This window comes from Tauraco erythrolophus, chromosome 6 (genome assembly GCF_009769465.1).
Source record: "Tauraco erythrolophus isolate bTauEry1 chromosome 6, bTauEry1.pri, whole genome shotgun sequence".
NCBI lineage: Eukaryota > Metazoa > Chordata > Aves > Musophagiformes > Musophagidae > Tauraco > Tauraco erythrolophus.
This window is the reverse complement of record NC_141470.1, coordinates 18,315,743-18,336,730: the sequence shown is the minus strand read 5'-3', so window position 1 is coordinate 18,336,730 and position 20,988 is coordinate 18,315,743.

Here is a 20,988-nt window from a genome sequence, read left to right as displayed (position 1 = left end):
GAAAAATCAGCAAATTCAGCCAGAATGCTGGTTTTGCTGTGTATAAACTACGCTCCAGGGCACTCCCTGAAATGTGAAACATCAAGACAAAAATAATTTTATTCATTACTCATATTCAGCTCGAAATTGGAAAACAAAACTAGCACTGTGGGAACGTTACCGTTTGAATTCGATAGCTTCACACTAATAACTGCGCTGTATATCTGATATAAAGACATTCTGAGGCACGAAAAAAGCTCTTAAATAAAGACATTAATGTACATGCACCAGAGACTACGGAAATAATTATCCTATCAAAAAAGTTTAATCTATAATCTCAAATTAAGTTTGTTTAAAAAACCCTATTTGTCACTTGCAGGCTGCTGAGCTACAAAACAAATGTAGAGGCAAGCACATAATTTATAGGGCAAGCACTGTCGATTTAAGGATCTCAAAACAAATAGTACTAAAAGCCAAGGAAGTGAAAATAGCAGCTGAAACAGGATGTAAGAATATTAGCTGCACTACTCACAGGCACTATGATCCGTCAATACCATCATCAATGTCCTTCCTACTTACACCTTTATTTTTGTTACCTATGACAAGTTATTCAACGTAAATTTGGGAACTTGCAAAAAAAATTTGCTAGGTGAAGTTCCACCACAAATTAATCTTATTATTAACTGCAAAACTTTCAAATATCATATGCCAATAATTTTGTCTCAATCTGCTTTAAAACCTACAATTGATTTTTTTATTTGACTTTCAAAATTAAGTCTTTCTAGTGCATTCAAAGCATTTTTTATCTTTTCTCTCGGCTTCCAGGGAAAAAGATTATTTTTTTTTTCTAAATTAAATACAATATTCTTATATAATGATACAATTCCAGGAGCTGTGGCTTTGACAAAAGCCACCACTTCCAACAAATTATCCAGACCATAAGAATAACCAGTTATACTATGTAATAACTGGTAACACCGTCTGTCTCACTGCATAACTTTAAACACAAGTATTTGTAAGTTCCAAGGGACTTTTAAAACCTAAACGTAAGTTACAATTATACTGTCTTCTGTTGCTGCAGATATCAATATGTGAAATTTAATGAAGGAAATAATAAAGTTAAGGAAACAATAAAAATAATAAAGACGTAACAAAAACATCCCTAGCACTAAAATTAAAATATGGATATTGTGAAATTGCTGTCAGGTCGCCACTTTGCTAAACTAGTAAATAGATGCTGTATATTGAGTTGCTGCATAGGTGGAGTAGGTTAAGCACAACAGCCTATGTTAAAAACATCCCTATACCATTTTATATTAAGTAGTACTATGGTTGCGTATTCAACACATGGGATTCTTTCCAAACAGTCTGTTTTACCTGGGTAGTATGACTTTTTCCTCTTCTATGTAAGAGACGTTACTTCATAATTTTTGTAGGCAGAAAGAAACCACAGAAAACTATGTATTTTGTATTTCTTAAAAAAAAACCAAACAAACAACAAAACAACCCACAACACACAAAACCCAAAATACTGCCCTAACCTTCATTGTAATACTGCAATGTTGTCAGTGAATTTATGAAAACGTCCTCAGCAATGAACATTAGCACTACAGTCCAGTCTTGTGCTTTACTCATTCTTGAGCTCTACTCATCTGACTATTTGCCACTGCTCGTGTAAGGAGCATTAATTGCATTTACACACAGCAAGCCGGCTTCCTTTCTCTCAGCACAGTGCAGAAGCCCTCTGGGAAGCACCACCTTAAGCCAAACGCTACTTGTTCACCTCAAGCCATGGCAAACAGAGCTGATTGTGGGAGTTTGAACAAACAGGGCAAAGGGCAAGACCAGCGGTACAACAGAGATGCTCAGGGTGAAGCTTGTAGCTAGATGGTAAATTTGGGAGAAAATCCAAATTCCAATAAAGGAATAACTTTTTTCATAAAGTGTTTACATGTCTCCTCCTCACAGAGATCCCTACTGGAGCCTAATGGGAGCCCATTAAAAGATTTTTGGGCACCTGTTAAACGGGGCTTCGTTCTCTCCTTAAGCTCTGTTCCTCCCCATTTCTTTTCACTTGCCAGACCCCAATTTTCCAGGGCTTCCCCCTGAAGACCCTCTGTTCTTTCACACAGGATAAATAATGAATTCTCCTACTAATCCTTTGACATTATTACATAGATTTTTTTTACCACCTTTTACCAGTTAAATAGCCATGGAGTGTCTAAGGACCTGTCCTAAAGTCACACCATGAGCCAGAAGCACTATGAGCACAACCAGGTGCTGCAGCAGTGCCAACGCCATAGGAAGATTCTCATGGTAGGGCTCATCAGACAGGAACGAACACAATCACTGTCTCAAATTGAGCTAAAATAACCCAGCCTTCTAAAAACGTAGAGGAAAACATTTCAGAATAGTGATAAAAACACATCCCCAGGAACATACAACTCCACCTTGATTCTGCACAGCCCTTCCTCCCACAGCAGAAAATTTGAATTCATACTACCAGAAATTATTAGGCTTTTAAATCTATTTTCTTTCGCTAACCACAGATAGAGTAAGCTCAGTTTTCCAACAGCTTCAGTGGGAAGCAGAACAGACTTATAACTTCCATGAGGTGCCTCTGCCCCATAGACAGGTCACAGCCATCTGAAGACTCTCTGCGCTTTTACCACAAAACTTCCTTTTCTCTGCCGTTGTCTGTGATCATTCCCTTATCCACTATCTACATTTTGTGATGGAATATCTGTGCAAGAAACCAAATCCTTTTGGTACTTCTTTTTATATAAGTTTATTTATTGTAACCAAATTGATTTTGGAAACATGTTTGCCCAAGAACATCAACAGAAACAAACAGCAGAGCCAGATCACAATCAGTTCACAGCTGCCCAGTATCTGATGCTGCTCAAAAGCTCCAGTTTTAGTGATTTTTGCATTACTTATTCAACTAGTGCCACAAAACGAGGTCTCACAGTTTTCACAAACTACCGCTTAACACAAAAAGCCTCAACTAAAAGCAAAATAGGACAGAGGACTATTGGAAAGAAAAAATAACACAAGTGCTTGTTTGCACCTCTCACTTTCAGATCATACGCGCAGTGTTCTGGAGTAATGGGTGGCTGAACTGCAACACAGCGGCAGCAGGAGAGCTGCAGAATCAGCCCTGGAATTTGTTCAGGTTTTGAGCTAAACTTTCTTCCTTGTGACTTTTTTTAACCAAGCTTCTGTCTAAAAAACCCAGGATGCCTAACCTGATACCAATTATGCCACCTCCTCAAAATAAAATTACTAATTAGTAAAACTCCGTTTATCCTGTTTTCTTGGAGCTATGTAGTTCAGCACAGTGATTTTCAAGGACTTCTTTTCCAGGCGCAGCCGTGCCTTGGGGAAGGAGCCAGCCGGGTCCTCGGCCATCGGTCCTGGGTGGCATGCAGAGCAGACACGCACTGGGGTGGGAAACATTGAACTTCATCCTCAAAAAACTATCAAAAGGCGACTTCATTAAACCTAAAGATTTTTTGCAGTGAGGTAACAGCTTATAGTGTATTGCAGAGAGATATGAGAAAGGGCAGATTTTCCTTATCTTTTGTTATTGGAATTGACCCTCAGGGTCCTTAGGCCTTGGTGAGAGCTTAAGCAAGCTTAGATCAAGGAAGGATTTTGCAATTGAATTTATTCAGATTAGCAAAACCTTCTATGGGAGGATTTACTCTCAACAAGCTGTTGCCAACTCAGAGCTTAGAAAGCCCAGCACGTTTTACTGATTTACAATCAACTTAAAAAAAACCCAACCACAACATCAAAACCAAAACAACAAGGCTGACCTCATTAAAATATTTGCAATCAACATTCACAGAGTATCAAACATTTTCTGCCAAATGTTTATTTATAAGTACTTTCCTTGATTGTCCAGATCATTTTCATTCAGATGACATTGCAGGGTTTTAGGGAAAAAAAGATAAATTGCAAATAACGATAGAGGGGGAAGTGCAAAAAGAGGAATACAGTTGCAGCAATGAAAAGACGCTCTATTAAAATAAAAGCCACTTCTCAGTCACTACTTCATATTATAATAAAAACAGATCTAGACCTCTTAAAAATCAATTTACACTCTGGCACTTCACATATTTATTTCAATATTTATATCTCTGACAGAGTGAGATGCATGTTCCCACTCGTGTACTGCAGACCTGGAACGCACACAGAGCTCTCAGTTCCAATCATTTTAATTCAGCATGGAGCAGTTTTAGAAGCAAAATCCAAACACCACTCTAATCATTCAGGGTTTTGCCATCCACTTCACCAGGTCAGGATTTTACCTCACAGCTCTGAAACAAAATTTGCGTGGTTGGAATTCATTATATGCTTGTACCAGGAACTTTCTTCTTGCACTTCGGCAGAGGAAGAAGACATGGTGGAGGATGACTTGCTCGGAGACTGTTTCTTGGTTGATTTCTGCCAACTCAGGTGCCACATCACCAACACATATAAGAGAAATGCTTATTTTAGCAGAAACAGGGGTTGTGCCCACACCTAACGAGTCTTAGAGACCCGCGTCAGGGCTATGAATTCCACATGTACTTTGTACAAATTCATACTTCATCCATGCTGGTGGAAACCTGAAGGATGACAATGATGGCTGCCACTAGGAGGAAAGCACAAGTAGAAACCTACTCCTTTCTGAGGGGGTTTTAGGATACAACAACAAGCAACTCTACTCTGAGCCTAGCATCTATTTTTGGGCTCCAGACAATTACTGAACTGTAACAGTCTACCTCTTCCAAATTCTGTACAACTTGGGCTAAACAGTAAATATCGTGTTTTTCTAATTAAAGAGTAAAAACCAAAGTGATGTTAAATCGTTTGTTGCAGCTCCACAATCTTATGATTTATTTCCTGATTGAACCTTAGAAGTGCATTTTCTATTTCAACTCCAGTTATAAAAATCTGACTGAAAAGCTAAAAATGGATTAATGCACTCAAATGGTACACTAATATAAAATGAAATGGTACAAGGGAACAAACACTGCAACAATCACTAAGACTAATTACACTGAATCGATGCAGTAATTATTTTACACAGGCTTAATTTCCTCAGCACATATGAATTGTTTCTCATGTGTCAGTGCTTGCTTTATTCCAGCTAAACTTGTTTTCCTCAACTCAGACCTTCATTGTTTATTGGCATAAAAAGCAAAAATAATCTGCAAGTCTGTACCTTTCTTACTGTGGCAATCTTTGTGCAGTATTTATCCCAAATACTGTCTCAGTTTTGAAAATCTAACAAGCATAGTTTTATAAATCCTCCTCAGAAAAATTATTTGATTTCATTCTATAAAATGTTTCCACACCTTTAAAGAGGTTTTTTAACTGAAAAGTGTGGGAGACATGTTTAGCAAGGAACATTACCATATAGACAAAGCTCAAAATTTGCAGCAAATTCTGTAATTACTTGATTTTATTTAATAATGCATTGTTTTCACATATTTCTAATTCTGATTGAAAAATTTCTCCTTTGAAATAAAAGAATTAACAGCCAAGTTTTATCAAATAGGTACTAAAGATCCGGATAACATTTTTTAAAATGGAAGATGTTAAGAAAAACGGCTACAAAAGACTTAGAAGTCAAGTCTTCCCTACTGCTCTCTTATAATGGGACTGATCAAGACAACTGTGATCTAGAACAATTAATAAGATGAGGTCTCAGCCTCTGCACCCCTTGTGTCTGCAATACTCATATTACCAAAGAACTTTCTTTCCTGTGATTGAAGAGCAAGTAAAAGTTGAGTAAAAAAATGCATGTGCATTTGTCTTTGCATTACTGAATAAACTGTAACTTTTAAAATTAACAAAACAGGATTTTTCCCACAGACACAGGGATTTTATTTTTTTTCCTCTTTTTAAGAGTCTGTATATTTTGCACTAGCAGCAATTTCTGAAGAATCATCTTCGCTGCTGCACGATGCGTGCTGAATCTGCCTAAGGTACGTGGGGTTCCCCTTTGCCCTCTTCCAAAGTGTAGAACACGCTTATGTTATCGGAGCCAGGTTTGGTAACTCTTGCAAATTCTAATTTTGTATACTTCCCTAACTCTAAGCCCATTGTACGTGGTATTAGGCCCATTTCTTCTCAGAAAGATTACTGTTGTATGTATACTATCTTAAATGGTCTTTTTGTGACCTCGCTCTGTACCCTGAAACAAATGAAGCAGGTTTTTGTGGGTTTGCTTTTTTTTTTTCCCCTCCTGATGGGCGTACTAGGAGTGGGGGGGGGGGGAGGGAAGAAAAAAAAAAAATCATCATTACACATGCGGTGCACCAAGGCACACAGACTTCCTTGTGACCGTATTTAAAGAAGCAGGCACAAAGAAATAGTCATTGCAGCTACAATAGGGGAAATCTAGTATGCATTTCCAAGGAATCACATTTTGGGGAGAATTACAGAATAATTACACATATGCTTAGATCACGAGCATTCAATGAAGCGAACAATATTTTGAGGATTTAAGATGTTGGTGTTGTGGTCGTCTCTAAGAAACCAGGATAATTCAGACATTCAAATGCAAAAATGCACCATTTGGAGAGTGTAATGCGGTCTGTTCTGGTCAGTGTTACAAATTCGGAAAGGATTCCCTGGCTGCAGACATTAGCCACTTAATACTTAAATCTGTTTCCAAATGTAAAGCATATAACAAAAGTGTTTTGCATTAATGAAATGTATCCTAAGGCTAGTGCAGTGACATATTTCGTTAATGTGTCACATTACCGATGTAAAATATAATTACAACAGATATGCCTGTCTTACAGCTTGATAAGACCCATGGATGAAATATTGTTTAACTAATTATGCAATAAACCTCCATCTCGGTCCCATCATTTTCTTGCCATAGACCGAGCTAATTTCATGCCAACATAAGCAACCGAACTCCGCAGCCTTACAGCCACGATTATAGACAGCTCAGTCCCATCCATTTGATTTCTGCTAGTACAACAAGCATACCGGGCCACAATAATGGTCAACTGCTAATGAATTGCTAGGAAGGGCCAGCAGATGGGTGCAAATTTGTTTTGTTTTTCCCTACCAGCGTCACAACATTGACCGCTGCCCTTCGTGCTAGCTGTGCTTGTAAATAGATGTTGCCACCTATAAACTGAAGAAACTTCACATTGTTTTAATGTTTCATAAAATTGAACCCACTGAGACACTGTTTAGAGTACAGTAGAGAACCAGCATCTAGCTCTATTTCTACCTATCTTCTGCTTTCTTAGAGGGTATTTCAATACTCCTTAGAACACGAGACAGGTTTTGCTTCTCTATATCTGCTCTCCTTATGATTGAGAGCAAAAGAGCAGCATTATTGTTACGTAAACAATTATTATAGCATTACTCATGAAACCCAGGCTATTCTACAGTTGAAGGAAGAATAATGTATTATTATAGCATCTACAATAAGCTATAGCCTTTAAAATATGTAAAGCAACAGCCGTACCCTGAAAATTCCTACTCAGATGAGCATCCTGTAGTACTTACTGGGGCTGTTGGTATGATGGGGACCTGCTTTGAAAATTATATAGTCTGAGAGACTGTCTGATTCTGCAAACATTTACTTCTGTAAAATCTTCATATAGTGCTTGTTTATAGCAAGAACAGCCTTCAGACCAGGACACAGTAGTGCTAGAAAAATGAAGGACAATTTTCCATGGTGAACACCTCATTCCGTTGTTACGGAGGCAGTAATACGTTGGCTCAACGTTTGAAGGCTGAGTCACCGCAAAATGCAGCGTAAGCAGAATAGTCACCATTCCTTCAGAGCCCTCTGTCCAGGCAATACAAGGAATTTGAGACAATTCCACTAGTTCTTCTCCTTTCCCCCAAATCACAATACCAACATAAAATAATAACGTCGTTTCTGATCAATTAGGACAGAGTTGCCTTCATTTATATTGTGGTTTGATTAAGTTTTGTTTTCTTTGATTGTGGGCTTTAGCCTTTTTCTGTAGCATTGAGGTTTCCAATTTCAAATTAATCTAATTAAACTGATAAAAGTAAAGTAAATTAAACTTATTAAATTTATTAAAGAAAAACAACAACAAAACTGTCTTACACTAAAAGTCACAGGATTTAAGAACCTGAAAAGCCTGATAAAAATCTCAAATTTTCATCATTCTAGATTTTAGGGTTTTTAATACTTTTTAGTGGAGTTTTTATGTCTCGGAGATTAACAGACCTCACATAGCTATTTAAAACAAACAAACAAACCCCAAAAAAACCCAAACGCCCACAACTTTATGTTTCTCAGACACTGTTGATGTAATTCTGCCTATCAGGAGATAAAGAACTGACCAAGTCACTTGGCAGCAGCAAGCCACCTTCTTTGCAGCTTTGATGTTTTGGACTTTTCCAAAGTACACGGATAATACACAAAAATAAAGGAAAAGAAAACAAAGATGACAAAGCTGATAATCAGCAAAAAGTCTCTGATTCTATGCAATAGGTTATGAGACTGTCAACATGTAAAGTTTATTTTAAATTCAGTTCTTAATTTAAATTTGTGAAATAAGTAAAGTAAGGAATAATTAAAACCAGCAATAAAAAAAAAAAAAAATTAAAAATCAACACCATGTGGACCATCAAGTCCACATGATCTGTGAAATTCAAACGAAGGTCACAAATTATGACTGCGTGAATAATATCCGTAAAGGTAAGTAATTCACCTGATTTTTTAGCTGCAGAAATTGTAAGTGTCCTTAAAAATAATAAACCAATATCTTTCCGTAATAGAACATAAATCAAGCAGAATTCATACAACATAGATATTCGGATTAAAAAGGCTACTGGTTTGAACATGGGTCATGGAACAGGTATTTACTGTAGTGAAGAGCAACTTGCTGGTGCTGTGATTCCCCGCTAATCAGAATATGCCAAACATTTGACTGATACAACCTCCCAATGGATGGAACCTGTTTTCCCAGAAAGTTGCCATTTTTCTCTCTAAAACATAAAATCAAGGGACTTTTTTTGAGGCATACGTTTTTTATTTGGTTGTTTTGCTGGCAGCATCTCTTCATATATGCGCCTATTTAGAATCGGATTGTGTTGCTTAAGTCTGTTTATATGTCAGCTTGTACAAGCACATAGTACTTACTAAACCATAATTCACAAGAGAATTGTGAGTCAATTAATTAAAAAAATACTTTTCTATCCTTGTAGTCATGTCACACTATCACTCAACATAGTCAAATCGTGTGGGTTTTATGTACTTTACTACATTACGATGACTTTTGAGCAGCACCTTGCTTACTTCCATAGATGTTACTGGAAAGCTGAGAAAGACGAATAAAAAAATCTTAATTACTGGGACACTGCGTTGTTTAAGGAGACAAAGTGTGGGGTTTTTAACCTATGTCTTACCAACTCAAGTTATCTTGTTTTAGAAGTGACTGAACAATCCTGTTGTTACCTCCTGTTCATTGTCTTTGTGAAGAGTCGTACCTCGACCTAGTTTCTACAGCTCAAAACCCAGCACAGGGTGAATATCCCTACCTTGTGGCTGTGCTCTCACTGGAGCAGGGACGATGAGCAAGGGACAGGTGGCAGGTCATCCTCCATTCACACCACAGTGCCTGGAGCTGTTGCATGCCAACACATTTTGTTCTCAAAGGCCACAAACACAGCTTTCCCAAGAACCCAGTATTCCTCATACTCATATCAAACCTGGTTGATAACAAAAAGTCAAGACTTTACAGCAAATATTTACAAAGCACTTCTAGAAATGTTCCCGCCTGTTGATCTAAGTCCTTTGCCGTCGGTAAGTCTGATAAGAAGCAATTCCAAGCAAACATAAAAGAGAAAGGTAAATCTGATTATATGTATATACTCCCCACCTGCAGTACTGTGTTCAGCTCTGGGGATCCCAACACAAGAAGGGCATGGAGCTGTTGGAGTGAGTCCAAAGAAGGGCCACGAAGGTAATCAGAGGGCTGGAGCACCTCTCCTAGGAAGACAGGCTGAGAGTTGGGATTGTTCAGCCTGGAGAAGAGAAGGCTTTGGGAAGACCTTTGAGCAGCCTTCCAGTACCTAAAGGGAGCCTACAAGAAAGCTAGACAAGGACTTTTTGCAGGGACATGTAGCAAGAGGACAAGAGACAATGACTTTAAACTGAAAGAGGGGAGATTTAGATTAGATCTAAGAAAGAAATTCTTCCCTTTGAGGGTGGTGACACACTGGAGCAGGTTGCCCAGAGAAGCTGTGGATGCCCCATTCCTGAATGTGTTCAAGACCAGGCTGGATGAGGCTTTGAACAACCTGATTTAGGGAAAGGCATCCCTGTCGATGGCAGGGTGTTTGGAACTAGATGATCTTAAAGATCCCTTCCAACCCAAACCATTCTATGACTCTATGATACCAGTCTAAATAGAAATAGCAATTGTTTAAGTCTAAAGAGAGTGTATTAAATCCTTCCCATAGTATCTGCACTTTTTGAAGCAAAAGATGGCAACAGCTAGTGGAGGTACATACAATCATCTGTAACAGTTTACTCCTCCTACTGTGCCTAACAGTATTTTGGTGACATTATTATTAATAAAGCACAAAAGCAGCTGTCTGGGCAGTTTATGTTTTCCATTAGCATTTTTGCAATGTGCTGAAAGATTATGGAAAGGGAAGAAACAGTACATGAATCAAGGCCTGGCTGTCAGACTAGAGGAATGAATATGGGAATCTGATTTAATTTCATTTTCATGGAGAATAAAACTACTATGTAATGTGGTAGCTCAAGTCTTCCCTTAGGAGACATCTGTTAGGTCCTGTGATGCTTTCACTTAGGCCAGCTTTATGCTTTAGTGACTGCTGACTTGAGTGAAGTTACTCCTGATGTACATTAGCATAGCTGCAGAGACAGCCAATTCCATTTGTTCCAGTCTCAACCGAAAGGGCTTCATGGGAAGAAATATGTGGCTATCTACCAGCAGAGTAGCAGTTTCTGTCTCATACTTGCTGGGCCTGTGTTGTTGCCTCAGAAAAGCCAGATGCCATTTCTTCCTCTCTTACTCACAAGAGTCTCATTCTTTCAATCAACAGCTACAAGAATTTCACAGTTCAATCTTGAACTCATTAGCTAAACAAAATTTCTGTTAGGAATACTCCACCTTCTCATGTGTTTGTTGTTCAGCCTGTTAAGTTGATCGGATAGTGCAAGTGAGGACACTTATGCAGCAATTAGAGCATCAGCTGGAACCTGAAAACATAATCATTGTGTCTACCGACTGCCCAGTCTAAACCTGTCTGTGTTATTTTAACTGATGTTTCTCATAGCTGAAAGACATCAAACATGAAACATGTAGAACAAACCAGTATTTAGCTTGGCCACCCTTTGACGATAAAAAAATCCAGTGGCTTGGGAAATCAACTTTCTATTATCACATTCCCACTGGCAAACAAGGCTCCATAGGCTTTACTTTGGCTTCCATGTTCTCTGTATAAACAGACAGGAAAGTTCTCCAAGCCTGGCTTAATTGGCTCAACATGTCGTCCAGCTAGGACATGTATTTCGTTAAGTACAAATGCAATGTGATCTACTCCCTTCACAGAGCCATGGGGAAGGGCAAAGGCAACTGCGATATCAGAGACCAGCAAAGAAGAAAACGTGTACCTTTGGTTACAAGAAGTCAGAAGTTTTCTAAGGTCGCTCAGAAGCATCCCGTTACTTATTCTGGGTTCAAATCATGGCCACATCTGTCTGGTGCATGAAATCAACATTTTAAAGTAAAGGATGTTATATCCATCCCGACCTGCCTGCCTGTTTGTTAGGATTGTATTTGCAAACAGTCCAGGTGATGTACTGGAAAAAACTGTAACCTAGAAATATTTTGAGTTACGTCTCTGTCTTGTACTAACCAATGCAGCACTACATTTGTTCAAAAACAGCTCAAGATTCAGCCCTGCAAATATTTTTGTGCCTTCCAAGCACCCAAAGCCTTAAACATTGCATTCAATCTACATTTAATTCCATGAATACCCTGAAATCTAATGAAACAGTAAACAGTTAAACCAGAAGAAACCTAGATCGGTTCTAGTTTGTTATAAACACCCCAAAACATACAATACAAATTTCTCCACAAGAAAATCTTGCTGTGGAACAAAGGATGCTGTAGCGCTCCGTAATTTGGCTGGCTTTTCACGCTTTCCCTATTCTTCTAGTGAAAACTTAAGCCATGAAATTTCTTTTTTGTTAACGCAAAGACATGGTAATGTCAAGCATTCATGACCATAAGCATGGAAAATTGATGAAATTACAGTGTGTTCAGGAAAATAATACGGTGATGAGAGAAAGAATCTCTACTTGTATCTGCGTCCTGGTGGCAGCTTTTTGAACAGGTGAACGTTTTTTTCCTCCCTCTGTGCAAAACATCTCTTTGCATGAATACAACAAATAGATGCCCACGGAGAAAGGTCAAAGGGAAATAGTCACACAAATAATTAAGATATGAAGAGGCCACGTATTAAGTTCATTAATGCTTTCCACTCTTTTGTTTGTTGAGGTGCACCTTTCAACTTGACGCAAGATAGCGTACGCAAAGCTCTGTTAAAATCAAAGATGACTGAGCTGGGCTTCTTATTACCAAACAAAGAGGAAAGGTAGAGCATGGACAATAGGGTAGCCCTCTTCCAGAGCTCCACATGACCTAGTGGGGGCCATCTGGAACCCTCCCAACTCATGTTCCTCATCTCCTAGGTCCTGTGGTGAGTTCCAGCTTTGGTCCTGCAGCTACAGCGGGGTCTTGACACACTTTGCTCCCACATAGTGGCCAGGTAAATCAATAAATAAATGCACAAAGCCCAAAGGTCAGCTATAACCATCACCTTAGGCAATTCTTGAAAGAATCAAGAATTGCTTGAAAAATACAGCTGCTGTTTTCCTCAGTAAAGGAGAAAAAAAAAAAAAAAACAAGAAAGCAAACTGGAGAGAACGAATACAGGTGAACACCCCGGTACAAAAGCTCATCTGTATCATCTCAGATCAGGGAGAGCAAGCACCTGGTTAAGTCCTCAAACCCAGCTCTCGTGTTGACAGGAGCTCTTCCCCGCGTGAATGAAGGAGCGTAGACTTCATTTGTGTGTGAGTACGTGCGTTAGATCCCGACACTGCTGCAGACACTCCCTGGGAGCAGGTAATTTCTGATAAAAAGAGCAAAGCCCACAGTTCTGTCACCTTCTGTCACACCTACCTTTCAGCATAGACCAGTGATCTAAAGCACTCAGTCATAATTAGAAATACTACCCCGCTTCAAGGATGGGATTGCTTTGCTGGAAAGCTATCTATCACACTGATTTCTGACACATAGACAGGATCTCCTCCTCCAAGGGTACTCCAGGAAAGTGTTTTCTCTCCCGTTTTCTTTCTTAAATTATTCTTTTTATTAAGGGTGCACAGTACTTTAAAAAAAACCAAAAACAACAGCTGCAAAGAATCACAATAATCATATTGGAAACATAAAAGCACTCAGATAATAACACAATTTCCAAACTATCGTCTAAGTCCAATTTATCAGGGTAGGAAATGCTTCTGACTATTTCTTTGAAATCATTATAATAATTTGTAGTTACCTATGTATAATTTTGCAATCCTGCATTAATCTCAAGCTTCCAGATCTTCTACAAATGTCTATTTTTTTCCCCAGGTAAACAGAATACACTCTTCTCTTATGTGTCCTATCCATGCTGTAAGTACACAAGTATTAACGAAGGAGCAGTGCAGTGACAGACCTCTCTCCCAGACCCTAGAAAGATCAGCTGCAACTGATGCAAGCAAATCTGCCACTATTTGGCTTGTCTTTGGGATTGGAAAGCAAGACTTTCGGTTACTGGAGCTCAAGACCAGGTTCATTAATGTGAAAGTAAAAGCATAACTAACAATTTCCCAATAGATTTAACTGTTGTAGGCAGACAGAAACCTAAGATACAGCTTTGTTTTAAGGCAGCACCTACTTTGCCACAAGTTTGCTTCTTGTTCAGTCTGCAGGCATGGGTCCTGCAACAAAAGCTGCTCTTTCCTGGCCCTGCTTTCATCTTCTCTCCAAAATCAACCACCTGAGTCTGACACATCCTGAGGTTTCCTCGCTGGGATATTTTCCTGAACTTTCTAGCCAAGCAAACGCAGGGCTCATTTCCTGACAGCTGCCATCATACTACCACTCTTGTAAAAATCTTTTTGTTGGCTTTTTAGTTAAAAATCAACTCTTTTCCACAGGTCTGGGGACCAGGGTTGTTTTCTAAAAACTGAGACTCATATATACTCAGATGGCTCCAGAAGCAGGTGTACCTCACATCTCAAGGTCTGGCATAAACCTGGAGAAGCAGCAACACCACTCCAGGTCCCCAAGTCTTACACAGTCGTTGCACTTAGAAAAAGTAGGACTGAAACTTTGCCATGTAACAGTCATGCTTTGCCTTCCCGGGCATTTGCATGAGGTAGCTCTACAAAACCCAAAGCAAATGTCAAACAGGGACAAGTCCTGTCCCAACCTCCCAGCACACAAGCTAAAGGCAAGGTAATCTGCACAAACGCTGCAGGAATCGCAAGCTATGTTTTACATCACCGATTTCTTCCTTACCGTCACCTCTTTGTTGTGCTCATGCTCATGTTGCCCTCTCGTGGTTGCTTAGCTGAAAAAGCAGGAACTACCTCAACCAACGCGGGACTGATCTGGGATTAGAGATATATCCGTTGACGTTTAAGACCAGTGTTTTATCCCTAAGGCTGATCCACTGTAACAAGAGTTTTTATTCTGTTAATTCTAACAAAATCTTTGCATGTTTAAGTCCTAATCACCATAAAGTCCAACGACACAGAAGAAGGCAGCAATAATCAAGCTCCCTGCCTGAAAAAGCCACATCCAGCTCTGAATCTTGCTCTGCTGCCTGCCCCTCTTTTCTGACCAGAGAAGGTGGTGAAGGACAAATTGTTCAGGTCATCACAGTCCTTGCCAGCAGAGATCAAGCATCACCAAAGCATGACTTGCCCACTCCACTCGCAGCAAAAGAGGGTTTCCCTCCCCATGCTGTGTGCTTTCCAAGCATCTCTCCTCACTCCAGCCCTCACAGCGCTGTCATTCTTACATTATACAGCATATTAAACATGTTTGTATATATTTTGCAGTTTTGTTCCACTCTTTCAAGCAGGATAGGTTCAAGGCTTCTCTTACTGATGTCAATGAGATTCCTTAGATCCAGTCCAAGCATGGGAAGACCCACAGATGCTCAGCTGAAGTTCCTCTTTGCTGTAGTGGGAAGCCATTGCAAATACAATCAGATTGGCTAATGAAGTCTGCTGAATTCAGAAGAACTTCTGATCTGTAAGAGTACCACCAGTAAACAACAACCACCCATAGCAGCCAAGGCCCCAGGAGGTATAGCCAGGCAGTGACTGTCACTCTTCCTTGTCCCAAGCCATTCAAGCCCAGGCTCTCAAAGCCGTATAGCTTTCTTTAATGCCCACTGATTTCACTCGCAATTAGCTGGCCTAATCTAAGAGATGAGCCTTAATCTCCTGGTGATTCAGTGATTAAGCTAGAAAGTGTGGATAAGCTCTTATAATCAGAAGGTGTTGTAAGGAAGAACACTTAATATACATGAGGCATCGATACTGTATTCAAGAATTAAATAAACTTAGTTTCAGAAAAAAAAAGAGCATCAGGATGTAGTACTCAGGGTAAAAAAAAAACACAAAACTGTTTCATTTGTCAGAGCTTTTAGTTCTTACTAAAAGCTATTTAAGTTAATTCTGGAAGACTGATAATTGCTATAAACTGACAGGGTGCCAGAGAAAGGAGGAGCCAAAAAAAACCCATAACATTGTCAGAACTAGACAAAAACCACTCTCCATCTGTCTTGTGACCTGAGAATATATTGAAACTATTTTCCCACAATTGTTTCTAGAGCAGATGCTGTTGCATTTCTCTCTGTACACACAAAGAAAGAAAATAAGTAAACACTGTTCACAAATAAGCACACAATCCTGTGCTATATGAAATGTATCAAGAAAAAAAATGCACATAGAAAACAGGTATGAAAGCACATTAATTTATATCCCCCCCAAAACTAACGCATAACAAAGAAAACCTTCATATAGTTGCTAAAGCAATATTACAGCTTCTACTTAAACCATTAGATAGATATCATCCACACTTTGATTCCACCATTACTTAAAACTTGAAAGGCATAGAAAGTTAACTGGAAAAGTTTCCATTTCAAAATTTCCTTTTAAACATTTTCCCCTGTAAAATTTGTCATTTCTTAGAGCTTTCACTTCTGCAAAGACATGAGAAGACACACAACAGATACCTACAAACAGTAAACTGGATGAAGTCTCTTTGGTCTAGAAGGATGGAAGAGGAATTAGAAAGTGTCTCGATTCTTCCCAGTTTGTTTCAAAAGCAGCTGACAAATTTTCGTGGGGAAAAATTCATCTTGCTAATTGGCAGGCCAATTCAAATGTTCAAGTTACAGTTCCATAGCTTTATCCAAACTCACTGGGAGATGAAAAAACTTGTAACAACTGATCCCTAGAAAACAAGCTTTCCTTTTTGATACTGTGCTGTTATTCTGTGAGTCCATGGATATTTTTCCTGATAGATTACTAATTAAAACCTGAATTAAGTCTACCAAAAGTGACAAAGTAATTCAGGAGGAGCATCTTGCAGAACCAAGGGTCACTAGCAGCAAGAAGGTAACCATAAACATGGAATGCCTTGGCGAGCTCTTGTAGGCTTCAAGACGATAACCCTACTCTAATAAACCATTGAAGTAGAGATATGGTCTATTCTACTCTTCTTAAGTGTGAGAAGATGATTGTAGAGTTTAGAGTGAGCATGTGGATGTCTTCAATATCACACAGAATCATCATAATGTTAGAATTATTTTCTCCAGAAAAAAAATAAAAAATGGTAGAAAAAAATGGTAGAATTATGTTTCTGCCAAAACATATGAAATTTGATCTCATAATCTGCAGCAATCGGTGGCAGAGAAGCACTGGAGTGTTCGTAAAATATATAGGCCAGTTCCCAACAATGCATTTTATTGATAGGCAGTAGGAGTGGGATTTTTGTTTCAGGAGCCAAATCCTCCCCCACAAGAGGAAACATTCCTTTCTTACATGTTCTGGCAAAAATTACTGTGCATAACACTGCTGGGAAACTGGGTAGATTTTTTCAGATTCACAAGGACCCAGAACCACCTTGCACTTTTTCATCCCTCTAGCAAGTGGCGCTCTCTACGTAACATCATCTGTGGTTGACAGTGCTTTGCAACACTCGCTTTGATTTTGATTTAAAGCTGCCCTCAAAAAACAATTTAAAATCCATTATGAACAACCCCGGGAATACAGTAGTCACTCCCAGCAACTCTGTAGCACTTCAGCTGAACTATAGCAAAAACAATTTGTCACAGCAACAGCTGAAACAAGATGTGTCAGCAAGATGAATATCTTGTTCATCTACATTGCAATGCTGATCTGGACTGGATGAAAAAAAAAAAAAGAAAAAAAAAAAAAATCGGTCAATTTCCAGCATGTGATAGGCAAGATGAAATACTAGTAATTTAGCTTCATTGAAGACGGAGAAAATTCTGTATCTCACCGGGTTTCTTAGAATAATCCCTGGATAAGTAGAGCATAAAACCCCTGACCCAACTCAAGTCTATTCATTCGTATTCTCAAGACCATTAAATAATGTTTAGGCAGGTGTTATACATACATCCAAAAATCTCCACTGGGGTGGCTACATCTTTCTAACATAAGTAGTTAGAGGAATTGGACTTTCCAAGGGGCTCACTCCAAGTGTTTGGATTTCCTATTTATTTTCTTGCAGTTATTTACCATCTATTTTAGTTGCTAAGTATCAGCCCTCCATAGTTTTAAAAAACTGATCTTCAGTCTCAACAGCCAAATTAGATTGTTCTCATCCTGTGTTGCAGGCTTTTAAGTTAAAATTTCACCCATCACACTAAAGTAACTATAGTTCTGTAAAAGCACAGGACAGGGCATCTCTTTTACATTATGGAAGCTAACATATACCTTTAATGCCTCCAAGCATTAGATAAGACCAGAAACAGCTCAATTTCCACAGCTTTTGGTTCTGTTCACTCAAAACACACTCATTGGATTTCAGAAAACAAAACAAAACAAAAACCCAATGTTTTTGGACCTGTACCAAACATCTTGTGGCCAAATGTGAGCGAAAGCAAGTTTTGTTTGGTTTTAAGTTTTGTTTTGAAACATTTGGTCTGGTTCGGCAATCCTTAAGTTTTCTGTTTTCTCCCTTCCAATGACTACACTTTGCTAGCAATATTCTGATAAATTTATCATTTATGTATATACAGCTTCATTATCTCGCTCCTTTCCTCAGTCCATCTATGTCTCTGTCCAGCACAAGCCTAAGATTTATCCAGGGTGCTACTTTCAACTGAGTTTCAAATAATTTGAATTTTGGACTTGACTCATATGGAAAAGTGGATGAGGCATATGTCTAATTTGAAGAGATAATAGACAAAGCAGAGATGTCCCATATGACCTTCGCCATGACTATAAGGAGAAACTATTGCAACTTTTTGCCCTTGGCTGTAAGTAAAAAAAGAAATTTGTGGCTTGCCTTGGACAAGCAGAGGAGTACAGAGAGACATCTCCTGTTCCAGCTAGATTTGTTATTACTTCTAGATTAATTTATTCAATAGGATTCTTCTCATTCTCCTTCATGTTCCTTCTGCCTTTTTCACCTTTCCTTTGCTATATAGTTTTCCCTTTACAGCTCTGAAATATCTCAAACACAAAAAAGTTAATTAATATTGTCTTGGACAACTCACTCAAGTTTGTATGCTAGTTCTTAGACCTAATCTGTCTATTCATCCCATACAAATGTCTGTACAAATTCATGTGTTATGAAGCTTCTTTCAGTATCACAGCATGCAAAATTAATATCAAATACCTTTCTGTTAGCTTCTCCAACTCAAAAGGTATCAAAACTCTCAAGATTTTTTTTTTCCTAGCATTGTAATCCTCTGTCCTGCATGGCAGATTCAGAAGACCACCAGATAAGGAGGGCAGCTGCCTTTAAACTTCATGTGCTTCTGTATTGTACAGCTTTCAACACTGTAAAAACAGTGCAAACACACACATGCAGGTTTGCTCATGTTTTGCCTTTTAAAACTTGAGGAAGTTTTGCAAGCTTTATGCAGCGTACAAAAATATCTCACTTCCAGTCCATTTTTTTGGTGTTATGACTGCTCTCCTAACAAGCTTTGCCAGTGGTGTATATGCAGTAAGGATCCCATGGCCAATTCCCTGGGACTCACTGGCCCAAGTCCCCAAGAGAGGACAGGTTGGGATCATGCCACCTCAGACTGTCTCAGTGTTACAGATTTGGGGAAAGTACATCAGGATCAAAAGGCACTTGCTTAAATTACCATTATTATTGTTATATAAAGTCCAAGAAATTCTCAAACACAAGGAAGTTTTCCTTGAAATTTTTAGCTTTAGGGGTATTCAGGCCCTAAAAATTTCCAGAAATCCTCCTCATAATTAGTTTCATCATATACATGACATTATAAATCATGCCCAGTGTATTTGTCTGAAATAAAAATAAATAGAAAATTCCAACTTTTTGCCCTTTCTGACAGAAATCATTTCATTTTGACCACCTGATGGGCCCTTGGGGTTAATTAGAAAATCCCCATCAAGAGCTCAGAGGCCAATATCAGCTGTCAAAATCCCACATTCCCCTCTTTCACCTCTTTCAAGTGCAAAACAACCTGTGTCTGAAGATGTGCCAGAGAATAAAAGGGCACACCACTACCACTGTGGGCTCTGACTTAGACCTATTCACGGCCCCGCTACTATGAATACAGCAAAATCCCAAATGAAAGTTTTAATCTCCCCACTGCATTCAACCCAAAGAGAAAAGGGCTTCCCTTTTAACAATTTTCCCCCTTAAATCTTTTGTGTTGCTCTGCTCCTGGAAAAAAAGCTGAGATTTTGCTCAGCCCCAGCGAGGGCTTTTCGCCATAGAAAGCACTGCACCTAACCCCTTTGTGCTGACAGAAGAGTAAAGGTCTGCTTGGACCAAAAGTAACTAATGCAAAAGGGCCTTCAGAAGGTCTAAATACCAACCGAACAAGACTGGAGTTAAAGCGCAGGCATCTGATCTCTCCCAGCTTGCCTCACTCGCTTTCTCTTGTTCCCAAAGGTGCGCATTAAGTGTGTTAAATACGAAGATGAGCAGGACAAAACAAACATTGAAAAAAAAAAAGAAAAAAGAGACCAGCTGTAATAACGCTGGAAGACGGAGACAGAAAAGCCCTGTTACACCACGTCCTCTGTGTCCCCACCTCTCTCCAGATCAAACAAGATCTCTCTCATACGTACAGGTACCTATAGACGTACACAAACACTATTAGAAAGCACAGAAGCGTTGCTGTCCCAATGATCACTACTTGTTTTCCTCTCCGCGTAAGCTGAAGTTGCTTGCAGAAAAGTGGCTAACAATCGGATTTTGCATTCAGTTTTCTGAACAAAGGAAACAGCAATGCCTGTGATTTCATTGTCTAATTGCTAGGCCATATGCAGATACCTTAACGGTGTAGGTAGGTGCAGAAAGCCAGAAGCAACTGACTATTCAAATGTCCCCAGAAGAGTGTGCACCTTCAGATGTGCTACTCCACCTTTTTGGTTTGGGGATTTTTTTTTTTTTTTTTTTTTGCTATTTCACTGCAAAACACACTTTTAGCCTCTTTTACCCAGAACAGAACATTTCTTTCCAAGAGCCCCCAGCCTCCGAGACCACCACCCTTTTCTGCCCAGTCCCTCTTAGCAAAATGAGAGCAGCACGATTTTATATCCTTAGGAAACAGAGAGCGCTTCCCCTCCTGCCCAGGACAACCTTCTTGCCCCTTCCAGTGCTTATTGTTTTGTTTTTTTCTCTCCTGGTAAGCAGTAACACCTACATTGTCTGGGGAGAGACAGCA